This window comes from Rhea americana, unplaced genomic scaffold (assembly GCF_003343005.1).
Source record: "Rhea americana isolate MKP2758 unplaced genomic scaffold, rheAme1 scaffold_43, whole genome shotgun sequence".
Classification (NCBI taxonomy): domain Eukaryota; kingdom Metazoa; phylum Chordata; class Aves; order Rheiformes; family Rheidae; genus Rhea; species Rhea americana.
The window spans coordinates 443,261-464,665 of NW_028186568.1; the positions used below are offsets into that span (position 1 = coordinate 443,261).

At 42.7% G+C, this 21,405-nt stretch overlaps 1 long non-coding RNA gene across 1 annotated transcript; it reads right to left on the reverse strand.

The window, feature by feature from the left end:
* Positions 1 to 1,286: 1,286 nt before the first annotated feature.
* Positions 1,287 to 20,926, reverse strand: LOC146589843 (uncharacterized). The gene is made up of 3 exons (XR_014897093.1): positions 20,846 to 20,926; positions 17,356 to 17,400; positions 1,287 to 1,388 (listed from the first exon to the last, which is right to left on the reverse strand). It is a non-coding gene; the product is annotated as an uncharacterized LOC146589843 (long non-coding RNA).
* Between the last annotated feature and the right edge of the window lie 479 nt (positions 20,927 to 21,405).

Genomic DNA, 21,405 nt, shown 5'->3' on the forward strand with positions numbered 1-21,405 from the left:
AAATGGTTTTAAACCAATTGATCCCAAGTGCCCAAACCCCTGGGTGCTAGGCTACTTTTACGCCTACTCTGCTTCAGAGTAGGCATAAATACTTCATAAATTCAATTCTTCAAATTGGCCAACAGATCAGGGAAAAAATTCCAGTTGACTGACCCCCAAAATACTGTATACAGTTAGCATCATCTTGAGTCACTGAATATCTGTGCTACCTCACACAGCCTAATGAATGCCCCAACAGTAGAGAGCACTCAATTCCCTACTAGCCTATGCTCCTCTGACAGACCCTCACCTGGGGAGCAAGTTATGCCCATTCCGCATTTCAAAGGAGGCAGCTGACCCTTGTCTCCGGTCTTTTTCTTCTGACAACTGGAGGAAGCTCTTCTGTGTCTACTCTGACAAATTCAGTCCTCTGTTTATTTTGCCATATATGAAAGTAAAATCTCTCAGAAACAAAGAAATCATTTGCTCCACTTTAAAATTTTTTCTTTGTTACAGTAACTCAGCATATGTAATGCAAAATCCATGCAGATGTGGAAGTCTGCATTTTTTTTTCAGTAATTATCTGATTCTCTGGCAACATTTTGACAAACTCTTGACCTTTTTCTTTAAGCATCAGGAGGACAATCCTTTTCCCATAACATCAAAGGAGGCTGCTGTTATTCTAATCTGCATGCTCAGCTCTGGGCCCTCAGGCAGGCCTACTTTCTTCATACAGAGGGCAGCAACATCTCTCCCCCACTGAACTGCAGGACATATACACAGYCTTTACAGAGCCCACTACCAAAGTCAGTCAGCTATTCAAAGGTCCACAGAGACTTCCTAGTCCTGACCCTGGAAAATGAAAGGGTTTTGTAGATGAACAGCCCATAGGACAGGAGATCTCTGCTGTAGGAAAATCTATACTGCTAACTCCCCACAAGCAAGCCTTGTACTAGATCTTTTCTATAGCTCTGACTGGTTGAGTCATGTGATTAAGGGAAACTTCAATTTGGAAGGGGGTTATTTTTGAACATTTCTAACTTGTTTGACTGTGAAGAGCTTAATGAGACTCAGATCATGTTAAAAAAAAAAGAAACATTACATGATTACCTACATGATATTTATTTTTACAAGGAGATGAAAGATAGTTTCAACATCATGAGTTAGTAACCCTCAAATTAAGTGACCAAGAACAATATATTTATATATAAAGATAAAATATTTATATTTATTATTTATTTATTAAAATATTTATATGTAAAAAATATGGTTTATATATAAAGATTACCAATATTATCTTGGACTGTACTAGGAAGAGCATTGCCAGCAGGTCTAGGGAAGTGATCCTTCCCCTCTACTCAGCACTAGCGTGACTGCATCTGGAGTGATGGATCCAGCTCCGGGCTCAGCTGTACAAGAGAAAAATGTACATGTTGGAGCAAATACAATGAAGATGATTAAGGGATAGAAGCATCTGACATAGAAGAGGAGGTTGAGACAGCTGGGATTGTTTAGCCTGGAAAACAGAAGGCTTGGAGGGAATCAGATCAATGTTTAGAAATATCTGACAGGGGCCTGTAAAAAAGCTGGAGCCAGACTCTTCACACTGGTGCTCAATGGCAGAACAAGAGGCAAGGGGCACAAACTGAAACACAGGAAATTCCATCTGAACTATGAGGGTAACAGAGCACTGGAACATGTTGTCTGGAGAGACTGTGGAGTCTCCATCTTTGTAGATGCTCAAAAGTCATCTGAATAAGGTCCTGGGCAACCTGCTGTAGGCGACCCTGCTTGAGCAGGGGGGTTGGACTAGACAATCTGCAGAAATTACTTCCAACCTCAACCATTCTGTGATTCAGACAGTGCATGATAGTCAGGTGTAATTGGAACAGAAGAAAATAGGAACCAAGAGAAACAGCTTCTCCGGAACGTTTTTTTATTTGTTTGTTTTTCAAGACGCTTCGAGAGGATCTCTCAGCAAACCAATGGCAGCATAGAATTTCATAGGGTTTCTCTGTCCTTTTCACTGTGACAAAGGAAGACAAAGCCCAGGTTCCYTCTATCAGCTTGTGACAGAAACTCACCCAACATTAGTCATGCTATAATTGCTACAGGGGAGGCATCCAGCACTTGTATTTTCTGCTACAACAAAATGAGCAGGATTTGCAGGTGCTCCCCATCCTCCAGAAGATCTTTTCTTATAGTGAAACAAACACACTAAGCTGAGTTAGGTTTCCTCCTCAAAATCGCACAGGCCATTATATACATACAACCAGGGAAAACAGTCCTACACTGTTCCCCCCTGCAGTCAGCATCTGCCTTGTGTAGTACTTACGGCATAGTTGTATGCTCCCCCAGCTGTCAGCTAGGGATAAGGAACTGCTGCATCTAATTCTCTAAAGAAGCTCTTTCAGTTGTTCACACAGGGTATGTTTACATTAGTTAAAGGAGAAAGAGAAAAGGCAAGAAGAGTGAGCTAGGTATAGCCTGATCTCATTCCAGCTGTRCAGTTGAGATACAGTTGCTCTGCTCAATAGAAAGGATCAGCAGCTCTGCTCAAATTGGCCTGCATAAAAAGCATACTGTAYGCATTTACTCTGTACACATACATTTCCTTCTGGGCAGTGACTTATTTATAAGTAAATGCATAGCTGGCCTTCGACCAATAAAGCTGAAGGGTAAGACTTTCAGCAGGGCAAGGATTATCATATAACATTTCTGCCAGGCATAAATTATCATATTTAAGAGGAGGTTCAGTAGGTTGCCACAAAGCAACAAGCTCTCTCCCTTAATATCTACAGCAAAAGAATATTAACAGGGCTAAATAGTTGCCTTTATCTCATTCATAATTGTATGTCATAAGAAGTTAGAAGATTCGCATGTGTTCACTAATACACACAGTTGTTAAATCATCAGATAGTAAAATTTTTTGTCCACTTGTGGTCTATAAGTATGTCTGCAACATACCTTTAAAGGCCAGTTTAAACACAATGAACCATAAATACCATGTAATGYCCTGAACACAAGCACAGAAAAAGAATTATATGGAAATATTAGAGAAAAGATACTAGATATATGAAAGAAAAAGGGGGAAGGGGGGAGGGGGGGAGGGGGAAGGAGGAAGTGTTTGATTTTCAAACCTGTTTCAACTTATTCTGCAATAGCCAGAAGCATCTCCATCTTCAGCCACTGCAAAACAAGTGAAACAAACAAAAAAAATCCCCAAACATCAGCATCCTACACTAAAGGTCAGTCAGTTCCTTGAGGAAACATCCTTGTGGATATTCTCTTATCTTAGCTTGCAAGAAATATAATATTCCCCACAGACAAAACATAGTAAGCACTGCCCATCAATGTAGGTATTCCTGTAAGTGAACTCCGCAGCAAAGATGATCCAATTCACAGGAAAGGGAATCAATAAAAATTCTGTGCCAACCAACCTACTCTGTGTCTGTCATCAAAACTTATTGTACAATTACTTAACTAGCCTCTAAGCTACTACAAAAGTTAGAGATGAAAAACTAAGGTCCTTACTGTAACTAAGTTGCCTGTTTAACACAAAGCTTAAACAAAATTTGGAATTAAATGTGTATTTCAAGATTTACAAAAAACTGAGTTGAATTGTCTCATTTTCTCCCAAATCTGATGCAGCAACTCAAAGTTCTTTAAGAGAACTGTTCAAAGAAGAGCTTATAGAACCTGGTAAAATCTGTACAAACCAAGAAGAGTAATTTCATACTGATCTAGTCAGTCACAACAGTGAATCATCCACAAGTTAAGAGATGAATAGTTATTCTAAATGAATGCTGAACTTAAATGAATTTTCTTCCAGTTAAGACATTCTAGCTAGTTTTCCATTCCTTTTCAAAGTTAGAGCTTAGAATATTCTGTTTGTTAAAAGTTACAACTATAACGTTTTAGTTACTATAGAGCTAAAGAGTCAGGGGAGTCAAAGTGAGGCCCTAGGAAGTCACAGGGTTAGAGTGAGCCTCAGCTGAACCCATAATGTGCATGGGAACTCCTACTTCCCTCACTAAAAGAGAATAGCTTTTACATTTGAAGAGAGTGTGGAACTACTGGAGAGAGCCCAACACAGGGCTAYGAAGATGATTAGGGGACTGCAGCACCTCCCGTATGAGGAAAGGCTGCAAGATCTAGGCCTGTTTAGCCTAGAGAAGAAAAGACTGAGAGGGGATCTTACCAATCTCTACAAATACATGAAGGGAGGGAGGGTGTCAAGAGGATGGGGCCGGACTCTYCAGTGGTGCCCAGTGACAGGACAAGAGGCAACAGGCACAAATTGAATAACAGGAAGTTCCCTCTGAACATGAGGAAAAACTTCTTTACTATGAGAGTGACAGAGGAAGCTGGAAGAGGTTGCCCAGAGAGGTTGTGGAGTCTCCTCCTCTGGAGATATTCAAAACCTGCCTGGAGGTGATCCTGTGCAATGTGCTSTAGGTGACCCTGCTTGAGCAGGGGTRTTGGACTAGACRATCTCCAGARGTCCCTTCCAACCACAACCACTCTGTGATTCTGTGATTKCTGTTCAAATTCAGGGAAGTTGCATAGTTCCAGGAACAGGAGCTGAATTTTGCCTAGCTTCTTCATCAATATGATTACATAAGCTTCAGCTAGACATCAAAGCTTTGTAAGTGTTTAAATCCTATGAYGAGGACTAAGGAAGCAAAAACATACCTTTTTTTATTTGCCCACTGAATATACACCCTGGAATTTTTTTTATTTAAATAATTTTATGCTGACTATTCATAAATAGTATGTATGCCATAYACCTTTTCCTCAAAAAAATTGTTTATTCAAAGCTGGCTCTGAGAACAGAAAATTGTGCAAGTCTGACAGTTATACACAGCATGACAAGCCATATTTCAGGAAGATGATTCAATAAATTCAGAATGTTTTACATAGATTTAATTAAGCCTTACACTAAGCAAGAGCATGAATCACAGAAGCTAGTCACAGGAGCAACTTGGAGCAATACCAGAATTCAAATGCTTACTCCTAGGAAGAACAATGATTACTACTGCATGAACCTAGGAGGTAACATCCTGCTCCATATGAAGGTATACTATAGATAAGAAACAGGGAAAACCACCACTCAGAGCACAGGATACTACACTGACCAGTGCTAGTAGTGGCATTGCCATCRAGTCCTTTTCCCATCCTCAGTATGTGGCCAACAGACCCTGCAATACTCATCCATCTCCACAGCACACCTAGGTCAAAGACCAGTAAGAGRCAGCAGTGGTGACACAGTAATTGCTCAGCTTCAGGAAGATCACAATATGTCATTAGCATGAAGTTTTGTACCATCTTTATGTACATCACTGCATTTACAGTTACCATACTGCTCATTGTTATTTGTGATCATCTTCTATACACCTTCTGTAAAACACTGCAGCATCCTGACTTTCTTTACTTAACAAGGATAAGCCCTAAAATGCAATACTGAGCTAAGCTACCAGAAGAGATCCAACTTGTACAACACAGTTCCAGTGCTAAACTAAGTTTTAGATACACACACACACACACMCTGTATTGTCCTGTTACTTTCAGGGCTGCCCATTCCCAGTGCTGGTTTCTATCAGCAGAGCTAAATGAGAAAACAGAGAAGAGAGCTCTAATGTCAGAGGTCTCACAAGACCACATAAAACTGAGCACGTGAGTTCAGAATGATGCACASAACATCTGTAACACTGAGCTTTAAGTCACTTCCCATCACCCTCTACCAAACTTCAGGCTGATAGATTCAGAAAAATGCATACCACCACTATTGTGTTACAGGAAAACAGAACAAGCGTAAGTAAAGTATATTCATTATCCTTTGAGCTCTTCCACTGGATGAATGATACTTTGATAAGTATATTGCAATGAAATAAGTTCTTCTGTGTCAGCAGTGTAATTTGCATATCCTATTTACCGCTGTTTTGCTGATGTGAATGATGACTCTAGGTCTATAAGGGCCCCTGAGTTCAAGCGCCCTCCCAAACACTGAAAGATGTTAACTGAAATACCTTCACCTGCTACTTGCATCCATCCTCAAATTACAAGATGGGCACAGTAAAAGCAGTGTTATCACCTTGCTGATCAGGCCTTAAAATAAGAGAAAATGAGAGAGAATACTAACAACATTTGCCACATTGTTGTCATTTATTTTCCATATCATTTCTAATAGGACTATCAGAAAGAAAAGCAAGGACCAAAACAGAGACAGAAATCTCTGTGCTTAGCCAGCAAGCCTTAGGCATTGCTGCATTTGAGGAAAATTGTCAGTTTCTTACTCAGACCACAGAACAATGGAGTGCACTGGCATTAGCACTGACCAGGGTCACTTCATTTAGGAGTCTGTTGCCTTGTTTCAGGATCTTCCAGAATAGCAGCTCTGAAAATGAATGTGTTCAAGTCATGCCACTGGCAGCAGTAGCTTCTACATTGTTCACAGTGTCCCATCATGGCTTCAGTCTCTAGCATCTTGCCACCATACCCATTTCCACCACTCAACTCTCTCTCACACTAACATTGTGAAAACAGAATCACAACCCAAAGTAAAGGTGATTTGGTTTTTGTTTGTTTGTTTTTTCCCCCTTCTAGACCTCCACACAGAGTCAGGAACTATCACTGTATCACTGCTGTCATTTCAGCCAGCACTAAGTTGTACCACAGATGGCATGTTGTTCTGCAGATCAAAGACAAAAAGATTAGAGGTTCCTACTAACAGATGGATTAGGTCATTTGCAGGTATGTTTCACTCTGCTTCTGGAGGCAACTTGAAGCCCCTATGAAATGCACTGGCAGACAGCTGCAGTCCTTCCCCCTAGTCAAAGAGCACAAGCATCACAAGTGTGGCTAACAGAGGTATTTGTAGCAGAGGCTATACTGACTTCTAAGACTTGTCCCACAAAGGGAATTCAAGCTTCAGCCAGCCACACCTGTTCTGCTGGAAAAAAAGAGATAAATCCCTCAGCTATTCCAGCTCTGCTGCTATGCTCTACCAGTCTGACCAATTCCAAACTCTTCAGCACAGCTATCAGCACAGAGCTCTCAAATGGTAAAACCTTTCAGGCAGCCCTGGAGCAAGTGTAATTCAAACGAGTAGACGGGAAGGGAAAGGCTCTGTGACACTCAACGCTTTTTATTCTTTACTTTCACAGTAAGAACTTGCATGACGTGTGCACCATGCCTGGTCTTCAGCTCATATTTATCTGACATCATGCTTTATTGCCTAAATATTTGTTGGCTATTGGACTCAGATGCTTAAAATATTTGATTACACTGTGGCTTCATTTGCTTCTGTAAAGAACTAATTGCACACAGAATACAAGCACTATTCAAATATCTAATCCATGTCACACTAATTCACTCAGCAAGACTGTTACCTATAGAAGTGTCAATACCTGCAAAAAGATTTTTTTACACGCCAGTCTGGAAAGAAGGAATTCTCTGAAACTAGAAGCAAGCTGTAGAATTCCAGAGTCACTCCCCCAAGCCCTCAAGTGTGATGAAACTACATGCCAGGCTAGAAAAACTGACACCACAAAATTCAAGAAGGTGAAGTAATAAAATGATTAAAAATAAAAGTAATTCCAGACACATATCATAGGTTAACACCCCTGTCCTGAAGAGTCTTTTGACTCCATTCCCTGAGTCAGCTGTTCTGTCTCTTGTGCAAGTCTACAGCAGCCCTATCAAATTTAAAAGAAACATGCATTTCTGCATTCTCCCATAAAAGTTAATAGCATTACACACATAGGCCTAGATATCTGACTTTGACATTATCTTCTCCACATACTCAGTTGCTAACAGTGTGAGAGATCATTCATGCATCTGTGGAAACCCTAGCAGGTGGTTTGAACTGAAGGGCCTTCCCAGACACACCTCTGTGAATCAAATCTTGCCTGGTGCCTAGCCCCACAGGAATGGTGCTCTAGCCTTGCTTGGCACCCACAGGGCCAAGGAACAAAGGCCACTTTTGGACTGTTTTCTGTGTTGACAAACAGGCCAGCCCACAGGAACCTGCACTAAAAAACCTAACGTAGACTTTATCACTCCACCCTTTGCAGTGCTCCTGCTTTACACAGACCCACATTACTCAGGGGCTCACTGATGTCAGTGCAGACAGGAATACCAAGTTTCGGAGGCTGATGGGGGCTAAGCGTCCCAATGCTGTAGGGCTTTATTACTAGAAATACCAAATAGCCCTTCTTCTCCAGTTATTGCTCCCTTTCTAAGGAGCCTCCCAGAATAATCTGAAAGAAGAGATCCAGCATTTTAAAGATATCCTTAGCTAAAAAGCATATGGGGGCAAGGGGGCAACAATTATTGCCTTAGTCAGTCGAATTAAGTACTCAAGGTATCTTCCAAGACCACAGCTGTGGTACTCCAAGCAGGGCACTCTGCACCTTCAACTATCAACACTGCAGTCTGTAACAGACAAAGACAAATCCTAGACAGGACTGAAAGAATTTAGTAATCAGTTTGCTAATTGCCCATTTCACAGCAATTAAGATGCGAAGCAAGCAGCTATAAAAGAGGCAAAAATAGTGATCAGAAAATCCAAATCCATTTTGGCAGGGTCAGAATTTATTCACTAAACTCTTCATTCACCCAGAATAAAAATATTCACCAGAAGAGTTTTAACTTCATGTAACTACTAAGAGGTTATTTAGATCATGATACCTAGTTTAAGCAACTTAGATATGCAAGCAATTTTATATAAATGCTGAACCAAAGTTTTGAGCATCTGGGAATTTGAAATTAACTTCACAGAAGCAATACTTTACAAATTTCTACCTGCAACCCTAGGTGCCAAATATTTGTATCCAGCCCCACAACTTTCTGGTATAGATGCAACCCTCCATCTTCCATAGAAGTGTTCATACAGTATAGATTTCTGGTATCTGTTAAAAGTACCTGGACAAATAAAGTTCAGTCTCCTCTAGCTTTAAGCATCCAGGTGCTTAAGAAGCAGGCAAACTGACCTTCCCCCTTAACTTCCAATACATACTAAAAGTAACAACAAAATAAGCTTACAGATTTCTCATGCCCATGTAACTTCCACCACAATGTAATTCTTGCGAAAGCCTGAAAGTAATGAAGATGCACTGACTAGAGGTCCTTCGATCAGAATTTCTGATGTCCTTAGAATGATTTCATCTAACAGCTTTGCAGATTGCTTTTCCTAGGTTAAGCAGCAGAGCCTACCAAAGCAGAGCTTTTTGATGCTTTGTCCTGAGACACACTGGGATTAATAGAAGGATAAGGTTTTCCTCTCTGATATTTGAGTTACTTTTTCTCATTTACTATTATATATGCAGTGTCATATTGCTAGACGCTGCTCTCAGATGACAGAGTCAAACTGGAAGCAGATGATTCACTGTGAAACAATTCTTCACAACAAAGAATACTCAAACAATAATTGAATGGAAGCATTAAGAGGGTAGGAATCAATTTACTGCTCTGTTTGCAGACAGTAAAATCGCTGCCCACAGCAGAGGGCAGACAACACACCTTCAACTGAGTTCACAGCACACAAACTTGCAGAAATTCTCGGTCTGACTCATTTGGATCAATGGCAATCAGATGAATTATCATCCAAGGCTCCCTTCCTAGTCAACAGAGAAAACTAGTCAGGTCTTGAACAAAATAAATTGTACTCCAAAGCATGCAACTACTTAGAAAGAGAAGCCTAATTCTGGACATTTACAATGAAGATGAATCCCTCTGTGTCTAGWCATGTCCACTTGAGAATGTATTTTTGCTTTTTGTGGTCATAAATGTTGGAGCTACTTCCAGATTTCTTCTTATCATATCTTTGAAAGGATTCAGTTAGAGGAAGGTGGTGAGCCCCTCCACTCCATTAGTGAGCTTGTGTTTCTTCATTCATTCTTTGTCACATCACCTTTTCTTGGGGGAAAATTATTTATAAACCTTGGAAGCTGCTAAAGTGAAAGAACAGCTGAGTGTGTAAGGAAAGAAGAGTAATCAGGAGAAGAATTCTTACTTCAGGCTGGAAGAAATATTGCAAGTACGTTTCCATGACAGAACAAACTAGAGTGAGTAAGAAAATTAGAGTAGGTGGATGGGGAGGGAAGAGAAAAGAGATAATTTCCCAGCCCACTAAAACAAAGAAGAATAAGGGGCTTTCTCACCCTAGAATTGCAATCATCTGTGCATAAAACTGTAGTTTGTTTCCACTTAAAAAATAAACAAACAAATATCTCTCTGGGAGGCACCATACTCCTCACAGAAACAATTTATCCTTGACTCTAGGGACTGCCAAGTGACTCATCTCTCCTGATGACACAATTAGTTCATAGCCAGCAGTCTCTGGGGCACCAACTGCCATTATGGAACAAGTTCATTTTCACAAGGGAACAGTTTTCCACAAACTTTCTATCTGTCTTAAGTAATAATCCTCATTCAAAATCAAGAAGCCTAATTCTATTAAGTGTTTTGCAACTTGCAGATAGCTTGTCAGGACTATTTCCCCGCTCCACTCCCCCCATTCAACATAATATTTCCTTAGTAATGACTGCAACAGTCCAGACTACAGAATTCATTTAAAAGTTTCTGAAAGYATGTATTACTCTGTACCTGATTGCCTGCCTGATAAATTCAATCATAGTTGGCTGTTTTAGTGCTCACTTGGTGAAAAATATGGTCAGTTAGCTAGTTAGTCTACAGTTAAACTCTGAGAACTTGAAAAAAACAGAAACATAYACATACACGAAACCTCTTCCTTGCTGGCCTTCACACACTTTCCMTAAACTACGCAAATTGCACTATCCCACTGCATCAGTGCTTCCGAGACATAAAGAAATACATAAAAAAGAAAAAACACAATTTTTCCTCTTTTTGTACTGGTTTCTCCCCAAGAAACCAAGAAACCTCAGACATTCTGTTTAATACCTTCCTGCCATAGGGAAAGAGCTCTTATTTATGATAATKAGCAACAACCAGAAAACCCAATTGTCACAAACCAGCACAGAAATTGTAGTTAAGTGTTCTGAACACTCTCAATACACACACTAACCTGTGACCTGCAAGATTTACCACTCTGAGACATGAAGTTTCTGCTTTGCTAAGCAGTCATTAGGATCCGTATTAAAAAAATCCATGACATACAATACCACCACAGATTTCGTAATGAATTGTACAGTTTATACTAGCTATATTGAGACCTTCAATCAGTTGAAGCTGGAGCAACTAAGCACTATCAAAAACTTCAATAACCTCATCCTATATTGCAATGAAAGCAGCTTTTGAATGGTAAACCAGAATGTTCCAATCTGCACAATTTGTGCTAGCTGCTTTTTTCAGGCATTGAGAAATACTGAGATGTACCAGCAGTTCCAGTATTGACAGAATCGCAGAAAAGTTGTGATTGGAAGGGACCTCTGGAGATCATCTAGTCCAAYACCCCTGCTCAAGCAGGGTCACCTACAGCACATTGCACAGGATCACCTCCAGGCAGGTTTTGAATATCTCCAGAGGAGGAGACTCCACAACCTCTCTGGGCAACCTCTTCCAGCTTCCTCTGTCACTCTCAYAGTAAAGAAGTTTTTCCTCATGTTCAGAGGGAACTTCCTGTTATTCAATTTGTGCCTGTTGCCTCTTGTCCTGTCACTGGGCACCACTGAAAAGAGTCTGGCCCCATCCCCTTGACACCCTCCCTTCAGATACTTATGGACATTGATAAGATCTCCTCTCAGTCTTTTCTTCTCTAGGCTAAAGAGGCCCAGCTCTTGCAGCCTTTCCTCCTAAGAGTGATGTTCCAGCCCTCTGATCATCTTCGTAGCCCTGTGCTGGGCTCTCTCCAGTAGCTCCATGTCTCTCTTGTACTGGGCAGCCCAGAACTGGACACAGGACTCGAGATGAGGCCTCGCCAGGGCTGAGGAGAGGGGCAGGATCACCTCCCTCGACCTGCTGGCAACACTCTTCCTAATGCTCCCCAGGAGACCATCGGCTATCTTGGCCACAAGGGCACATTGCTGGCTCATGGTCAACTTGTTGTTCACCAGCACTCCCAGGTCATTCTCTGCAGAGCTGCTCTCCAGGTGGTCAGCCCCCAGCTTGTACAGGTACCTGGGATTATTCTTCCCTAGGTGCAGGACCCTGCACTTGCCCTTGTTGAACCTCAGGAGGTTCCTCTCCRCCCAGCTCTCCAGCCTGTCCAGGTCTCTCTGAATGGCAGCACAGCCCTCGGGTGTATCAGCCACTCCTCCCAGCTTGGTATCATCAGCAATCTTGCCGAGAAGGCACTCTGTCCCTTCATCCAGGTCACTGATGAAGAAGTTGAACAATACTGGCCCCAGTACTCAGTCCTGGRGAACTCCACTAGCAACAGGCCTCCAACTGGACTCTGTGCCACTGATGACGACCCTCTGAGCTCTGCCTTGCAGCCAGTTCTCAATCCACCTCACTGCCAACTCATCTAAACTGCACTTCCTGAGCTTACCTAGGAGGATGTTATGGGAGATAGTGGCAAAGCCTTGCTGAAGTCAAGGCAGACAACATCCACTGCTCTCCCCTCATCTACCCAACCAGTCGTTCTATCACAGAAGGCTATCAGATTGGTTAAGAAGGATTTCCCCTTGGTGAATCTATGCTGACTACTCCTGATCATCTTCTTTTTCTCTTCTTGCTTGGAGATGACATCCACAATGAGCTGTTACATCACTCTTCCATGGATGGAGGTGAGGCTGACTGGCCTGTAGTTTCCTGGGTCCTCCTCCTTGCCCTTCTTGAAGACTGGAGTAACATTAGCTTCCTTCCAGTCCTCAGGCACCTCTCCTGTTCTCCAAGAGCTTTCAAAGAGGATGGAGAGTGGCCTAGCAATAATATTCACCAGTTCCCTCAGCACTTGTGGATGCATTCCRTCAGTGCCCATGGACCTGTGGGTGTCAGGTTTGTCTAAATGATCTCTAATCCTATCCTCCTCGACCAAAGGAAAGACTTCCTTTCTCCAAGCTCTCTCATCTCCAGGCTCTGGGAATCCTGGGGGCCAGCCTTAGCAGTAAAGRCTGAAGCAAAGAAGGTATTCAGTAACTCTGCTTTTTCTGTACCCTTCATCACCAGGGCACCCACCCCATTCAGAAGCAGGACCACATTTTTTCCCAGTCTTCCTCTTGCTACTGGTGTATTTGAAAAAKCCCTTCTTGTTGTCCCTGACATCCCTTGCCAGACTTAATTCCAAATGGGCCTTAGCCTTCCTTGTYGTATCCCTGCATACTCTGACAGCATTCCTATATTCTTCCCAAGTAGTCTGTCCCCTCTTCTACACTCTGTGTACTTCCTTCTTCTGTTTGAATTTTGTCAGGAACTCCTTGCTGACCCATGCAGGTCTCCTGCTCTTCTTACTCATAGGGATGCATTGCTCTTGAGGTTGGATAAAATGATGTTTGAATATTATTAACCAGCTCTCTTGGACCTCCTTTCTTTGTAGGGCCCTAACTCAGTGGGATTCCTCCAGGTAAGTCCCAAAGTCCACTCTCCTGAAATCCAGGCTTGCAATCCTACTGATTGGCCTGCTTCTTTCCTGCAGGATCCTGAACTCCACTATCTCATGGTCAYAACAGCCAAGGCTGCCCCCAACCTTCACATCTCCAACCAGTCCTCCTTTGTTTGTCCATACAAGGTCCAGCAGGACACCCTTCCTCGTAGGCTCCTCCACCATTTGTGACAAGAAGCTATCACTGATGCATTGCAGGAGCCTCCTGGACTGTTTGTGCCTAGCTGTGTTATCCTTCCAGCAGATATCAGAGTGGTTGAAGTCTCCCACGAGAACCAGGRCCTGTGATCTTGAGGCTACTTCCAGCTCTCTGTAGAAGGCCTCATCAACTTCCTCTTCCTAATCAGATGGCCTGTAGTAGACACCCACAACAGTGTCACCCATGTTCACCTGCCCTTTAATCCTTACCATAAGCTCTCAGTTTGCTCTTCATTCACCCCTAGGCAGAGCTTGATGCATTCCAGTTGCTCTCTCACATTAAAAGCATCTCCACCACCTCACCTTTCTRGCCTGTCTTTCCTAAAAAGCATGTAGCCATCCATGACAGCATTCCAGTCATGTAAGCTATCCCACCAYGTCTCTAACTGCAATGAGATCATGGCCCTGTGACTGCACACAGATCTCTAATTGTTCCTGTTTATTCCCTGTGCTGTGTGCATTGGTGTATAGGCATTTCAGAGAGGTAGTTGTGCATGCAGGTTTCCCAGGAGGGGTACAAGAGGATTCTCCATAGCCCATGTCCCATGTGCACTTCCCTGGCTACATGCACTCACTGGATGTATCRCAACTTGTGTTGCATTTTGCTGACTGCCCTGTCTCTATAACTCTCCTCTTCCCCCATCTTTTGGTTTAAAGCCCTCCTTACTAGGCTGGCCAGCCTGTTGGCAAAGACATGTGTGCCCCACTTAGTGGGGCCAGATGGTTGCACTGCCATTCTAAGAGACCTCAGACTGGAGTAATGAGCCAACAGGAACCTCATGAAGWTCAGCAAAAGGAAGTGCAAGAGTCCTGTACCTGGGGAGGAATAACCTCACGCACCAGTACAGGCTGGGGGCTGAACAACTGGAGAGCAGATTTGCAGAGAAGGACCTGGGAGTCCTAGGGGACAGTAACTTGAACATTGGCCTGCAATGCACCCTTACAGCAGAGAAAAATGCAGCCCAGAATGCTGCTTTTTAAGCACAGCATTGCCAGCAAGTCAATGGAGGGGACATCTGGAGTATTGGTCCCAATTCTGGGCTCACCAGTATAAGAGAGATATGGGCATACTGGAACAAGTACAGTGAAGACTCACAAAGATGATTAAGGGATAGAAGCATCTGACTTATAAGAGGAGGCTGAGACAGTTGGGATTGTTTAGCCTGGAAAACAGAAGGCTTGGTGGGATCCGATCAATGTTTAGAAATACTTGATGGGGGCCTGTAAAGAAGCTGGAGCCAGATTCTTCTCAGTGATGCCGTGACAGAACAAGAGGCAAGGGGCACAAACTGAAATACAGGAAACTTTATCTGAACATCAGAAAAGCCTTTTCCTACACTGTGTAGGTGACTGAACACTGAAACAAGTTGTCTGAAGAGGTTGTGCAGTCTCCATCTTTGTAGATATTCAAAATCCAAATGGAAACAGTCCTGAGCAACCTGCTGTAGCTGACTTGGCTCTGAACAAGGGAGTTGGACCAATCCCCAGAGGTCCCTTCCAACCTCAGCTCTACATTATGAATATACCTATTATCAGCATGGTAACAGTAACACTAGAGTAATAAATGAAGTTTTCATTGCTGTGGAAGGTTTTGTGCTCTCCTGACTATGATTATTAAACATAGTAAGCTTCTGAATGCTGCTATCACATCCACATATAATCTGCAGAAAAAATGAGAAATACGAGCTATTACTGCTATTTCTTATAAAGGCTTGGTTTTCCACTGAGGATCCAGTAAGTTCATATCCCATGCAGATAGGTGTAGAAAGCCTGCAGTGCATGCTCACCATGAGACTACAAAGAGAGCATCTACCTTTTGTCCCTCAAATTTTATTATTCACTTTTGCACAAGTGTGCACAGTACCAGTGAAAGTTGCTGATGATCGTTGATCCTTCTGCTGATGCTGGATAAACAAATGCTGAAGAGCATTGTTTAAAAGTATGTCATTTCTGGTCTTTCACAGCATTATCAGAATGATTTCATTTCAGTCCCCACTTTGGGCTAGATACAGAACAAGCCATCCAGGAAAAGCCAAAGTAGCATGCATCTTTGGAAGCTCAACACAGGAGTAAGTAATAAACTCTGGTCGAGTCATTTTCAGTTCTGCCATGTAATTTTCATGGAACAAAACTTGCAGGACCTACCCAGTTCTGTGTCTGGATGGCTACTTAGCACTTCCACCACAGCACTCTCCTACCTTCTTGAGAGCCGCATACAGGCTTTCAATTAGAATATACAAAACCCATTGAGAAAGTAAAACAGCTCAGGCAAAGGAACACTACAATCCAGCATCTGAATGCAGTGATTTCAAAGGAGAAAAGCAACTTGTGCTGTAAGCTGCATTGCACGTACTCACTACTTTAGAAGGACATGATAAAGAACACTGCTGCCAACTACAGCTTTGAGAGGAATTTAGATAGAATGTGCATGCTTTACTTGTCCCTAGGCCAGACCATAAGGCATAGCATCCTTAAGTACATTTTCCAGCTGCTAATAATTACAGGTAGTAAAGCATATAAAACCTCTATTAAAAAGGCCAGTTTGTCAAGAAGAATCATTTAATTGAAACACTGTTTCTCACAAATCTAAGTGAGAACTGTTTGAAGTTCTCTCTCTCGAGGGAATTCCTACCAGCCAACCTACCTGTCTCTGTAGCAGCACAATCAGGGGCCGTGGCTTTGGGAGGTCCCACTAGGAAAATGCCTTGATGATAGCAACTCTAAGTAWTCTAGGTTACGAGATTCTAGGGCAGCACTATCACACACTGCTCTGGGACTCGGATGTGCCTCAGAAACGCTTATTGCATCTGACAATCCCATTAGTYATTTATTTCCTCCAAGACATTTAAAGAACTTGTTCATAAACAGCAAGATCAGACCACAGAAAATCAAAAAGTGCAAGTTCTTTGCCACTTCATCTCATTTGTGTGTGCTACACACAGGAGATAAGAAATAGGAGAAAGCCAGCACAGCCTAAAGTTATTTACAAGAATATCCTCCTAGTGAATGCAATCCGTTGCATTACATTAATTCAATTCACCCCTTAAGTTTTGCTTTAATGTTTCCTGATCATATTGAGTTTGGGCATAGCACAGCCATCACCAAAAAAACAAATACATACACATTCCTCCAAAATCCCACAGTTCTTTTCTACAAGACAAATACAGCTAAAAGCAAGCTTCATAGAAATAAAGTGGTGGCTGCCACTGATTAAGCCAGACAACCACTGAAATACCACAATGCAGCACAGCAAGGATGAACATCAGTTTTTCTTACTGTATTCGTCTGTTGAACCTGTCTGTTGAAACATTTGGGAAAGTTTCAAGTGACAGGTCAAGGCACTTTTATGTTATCTCACTATCAATGATGATTTGTTAGCGGCATTGTGTGTATGTTTTATAATATACAATCACAGGAGGTTACTGCTCAGTCAGACATAAGTACACCCCTCCCATTTGGAATACAGACACTGCAATYGCCTTGCTGACCAAATAGACCAAAAAAAGGCAGGTTCTTTTAGCATCTTCAGGGCTTGAAGCATGTGGAAAAGAAGCACTAGAGACATTTTATTTCCATAAACGCAKAAGATTATATTATGATCACACAAATATTAGAAAGTTATTAACAAATACATAGCTTACGCAGAGATTTACCTCTTTTATAGGTTCTTCATCCAGGGTAGCATCTTCCACCACAGGCTAGTGGACACAGAAGGGAAAAGAGGGGAAAAACATCTCATAAATATAGTTTATTAGGACAAATAGAGTTCTAAGCCAAATCCTAGCACAAAATGGAATCCATTTACTTTTAGTCAATAAAGTCATTCAAGATTTGCACTATTACAGTAGGTATGTTTAATTATTCAAACTTAGTGCAGGTAACAAACTTTGAATTTGGGAAGATCTGCTTTCTCTAACAAACATGAAACCATGACAAAACTATACACTATTTGCTAAATCAGTACATCATGACTATTTTGTTCAGTTGTTAATGGCTTAAAAATTAGCATTTACCTTTTCATCTGCTAAAAGAAACAGCTTCTTTAAAGAAAGAGCRCACAGAAGAAAGAGCACTATTACGCAACACTGCTGATGAACAGTCAAAATTATGTTTGTCAACAGAAATTGCACAAGAACAAATGAAAGAAATAAAACAAGATTATTCATGAATAAACTAAATGAAAAAATGGAACTACACATCTTGTTGAGGAAAAGAAAATACATGTACTCTTCAGGCCAGATTTTCCAAACACTCAACTCCCTTTTCAGATACTGCAATTTTAATGGGTGCTCAACTGAAATCTGTTAACTTGTGAATCCTTTGGGAAAGGGGTAGAAAGATTACTTCAAGCTTGCTCACGCAACCCTTCCACAGGGAAGTATTCCCAAGGCTATAATTCACTACCCCATTCTTCCAAATTGGGAGGGATCGATAACTTTGCCCAAGCACACAGGAATCTCAGAGCCATTAAGTGTCTCAGTTTCCTTGCTTACTTGTCAGACACAATTAATATCCTCTAGAGTCAACAGAAGAAGAATGTAGGATTTTGCTCTAATCTTTCCTTCTGCACACATAATACAGAACATGTCCTCCCTGCACTCCTACTTACAGGGGAATTGATTTACTATAAATGCTGTCCTTAATATTTGCAAGTCATTCACCTGAGTCATGCACAGCCACTCATAAAAGCATCTATTTTAAAAGGGGTTTTGGCATTAAAGGGAGGGGAGGAGGAGGTCCATATGCATAAGAGAAAGAAATCGTCTCCCTCCTTGTCTACTCATCTACTAACTGTGAAAAAGCTTCAGCAAAAAAGAACAACTTGCAGACAATCATGAAAACATTTTATCCCACACAGATTCAGAGCCTACGACAGCTGTTTAGTAGCAGTCCAATCACTAGTGTTTAGGCTGCATTCAGCTTACTTAAAAAATAAATGTCATTACTGTTTGAAAAGAAGAATGGTCTTTGCGGATAATAGGCCACAAGAGAGAGAATTCCTAAAGCACTGTTTGCGTTAATCTAGTTTAGGTATATTAATTTAATTCCATCTACAGGATTATTTAAAGGATTTTATCTTTAATATGCTTCAAGATAGTAATAAATAAAAAGAGTAAGTGGTGCTCTATCTGTTGCTCTTATCTAAACTCCAAAAGTTTATACCTATCATTCTTTAATCCTCTCTAAAGTCTTGTAAGGGAAATCTTGCATCAAGAGTGACAGAACCAACTGTGTAGCTCATAACTATAGTACTGTTTAAAGCAGTACAGGGTGGAAGGGTGGGAGCAGAAATCAGACACATGACTAACCAGCTCTGTACAGGGTCAGTTAAACTTGGTAAGGAGAGCCACATCCTTTCTTTCTTCCATTTAACTGGAAGAAAGGCCTAATTCTCCTCTACCAACAAGAGAGGTGACAAYAGAAAGCTACTATCCCAAGCAATGGACACTGGGCTTCAGGGCCAAGCTGAAAGCTTCACCTATGATCCAGGGAGGTTTTTCCCAGGGGTTGCTAGCAGATACACCAATCTGAGCACTGACTTAAATGTTTTCTTTCTGGGTGAGAAAGAAAAATACTGGACACGCACAAAACAAACTGATTTTAGGAGAGAGGGAAGGAGGAAAAAAGAGAGCAAGTATGCACATGCAACTTAGATACTCTGCTCAATGAAAAGGCAGATTTTGATTTTTTGGCAAAGGAAAGTATCATTTCCATCTACAGTAGAAAACTGTTTACAATAAATACAGTGCTACAGATGCATATTACAGATGCATATTATACAAGTCCCCTCATCAGAGATGTGACTGAACAAGGAATCAGCTAAATATTCAAACAGTCTGAAACAATACGCTGTTACCTAGATATAGCATGTTTGTTAGGGCAGGTTTCTTGCATTACACAAACCAGAGCAAGTGACAGCATTTAAAAGTAAACTACACAACAGAAACCCCTCTAAGCCCACTAAGCTCGTTTCTGATACAGAGACCCAGAACGAGTTATAGTGATGTAATACATTAGAGTATTAAATTTTGTATCATCTTTTATGTATTTAAACTAATGCTTTGGAATGAAACCCTCTTCCAGAGTTCAGCAACTCCTTTTCTGAGATAGAAGTTTGTGTTCCCTGTAACCTGGCTGTTCAAGTTAAACAAAACAAAACAAAAAAGTTTAACAGAACTCTGATCAAGTCAGAAGAATATAAATGAAAATCAATGTTAAAAAAMTAACCCCCCAAACCTCAGACTTCACAGATTTCACTCATCTGTTCACATCACCTGTTACAAAAATGTAGCTTGTACTGGAAATAATTGACTAAAACCACAATTTTTATTGTGTTCCTCAAGAACCCCAGAATTACTCAGAAACTCACTGTGCCTGATGGTGAGCAAGATGGTGACACTTTTCTTGACACAAGTAAGAGAATCTTAAATTGCAAGTAATGAAAGCTCTACAAGAAAAATACAATGAGCCCATATCATACAGGAGCCAGCTAGTTCTTACAGCCTTACGCGTTCCCAGCGTGATCCTGAAAGCATGGTCTTGTGCTTAGACATAAAAGAGGAGGGTCCAGTTTGCTCTAGTTTTGTGCTGATGTTAAATGCAAGGAAGCTCAGAACCAGAATCTAACGTAATTTTAAAGATGAGTTATTTAAGTAGGAGAGAAGCAGTCAAATAAATAATCAAACCCAGCCGACCAGAGAACTATCCCAGCCTCAAATTACAGATTACACAGGCTTACATTGAAACATTAAGTGAATCCCACTCGGTCTATTCTGCGGGTTTCCTTCCGTTTTACATGTTATCACGTAGAGCGGCCTCAAATCCCTCGAGGGCAAKTCCGATTCCGACTCGTTACAAGGACAGGTCTAGCAAGAAACCGGCATCGCTCAGCCCCTGGAGCGGGGCCGCTGGAGCCGCTGCCGACGGCGGGATCCGCCCGCGGGGTGCGCGGCACCTCCGCGGCGCCCTGCGCTTCAGAAGCAACAGGTGCCTCGGCCTCGCCTCGCCCCCCCCCCCCCCCCCCCGGCGTTCACCAGAGGGGATGAGGGGCGCTGGTGACACCCGAGACAGCCCTGAGGCGATCTCTCCCCGCGGGAAAGGAGCCCGGCGGCCCCTCTCCCCTCCCCTCCCCGCCCCGCTCACCTCCGTCTCCATGGGCTCCACCTCGATCCTCTTCCATAGCTCCAGTAAGTGGGCAATCGGCATGCTGGACTAGTTCTGGCAGAAGCTGAGGAGCGAGATAGAGCAAGAGCGCGCAGGTTATGGGGGGCAGGGAGAAAAAAAAAGAGGGGGACACGGAGGTGCGCGGGGACCCCCGTCCCGAGCCCCCCCGCCCGCTCGGCAAAATGGCTCCCTGCGTGCCTGCGGCCGCCAAGACCAGGGGAGCCCGGCACGGAGGGCGCCGCTCCCGCAGCCGAGCCGAGCCGAGCCGCCGCCTCCCGCGGGCGCGCACTCCCGCCGCCGCGCGTCCCCGTCCCCACCGCCCTCCCTCGCTTTTAAACGTTTGCGGGGCGAAAGTTGAGCGCGAGGAGGCGGCGGGCGCTGCTATAGCAACGGCACCGCACGGCGCAGGGCGGCAGCGCCGCGCCAACGGCCACCAACGGCCGGCCGCGACCCGCGGCGGCCCCGCCACGCCGAGCCGAGCCGAGCCGAGCCGGGGGCCACCAGCGCTGCCCTGCCCCTGACCTAGCATTAATCTGGTC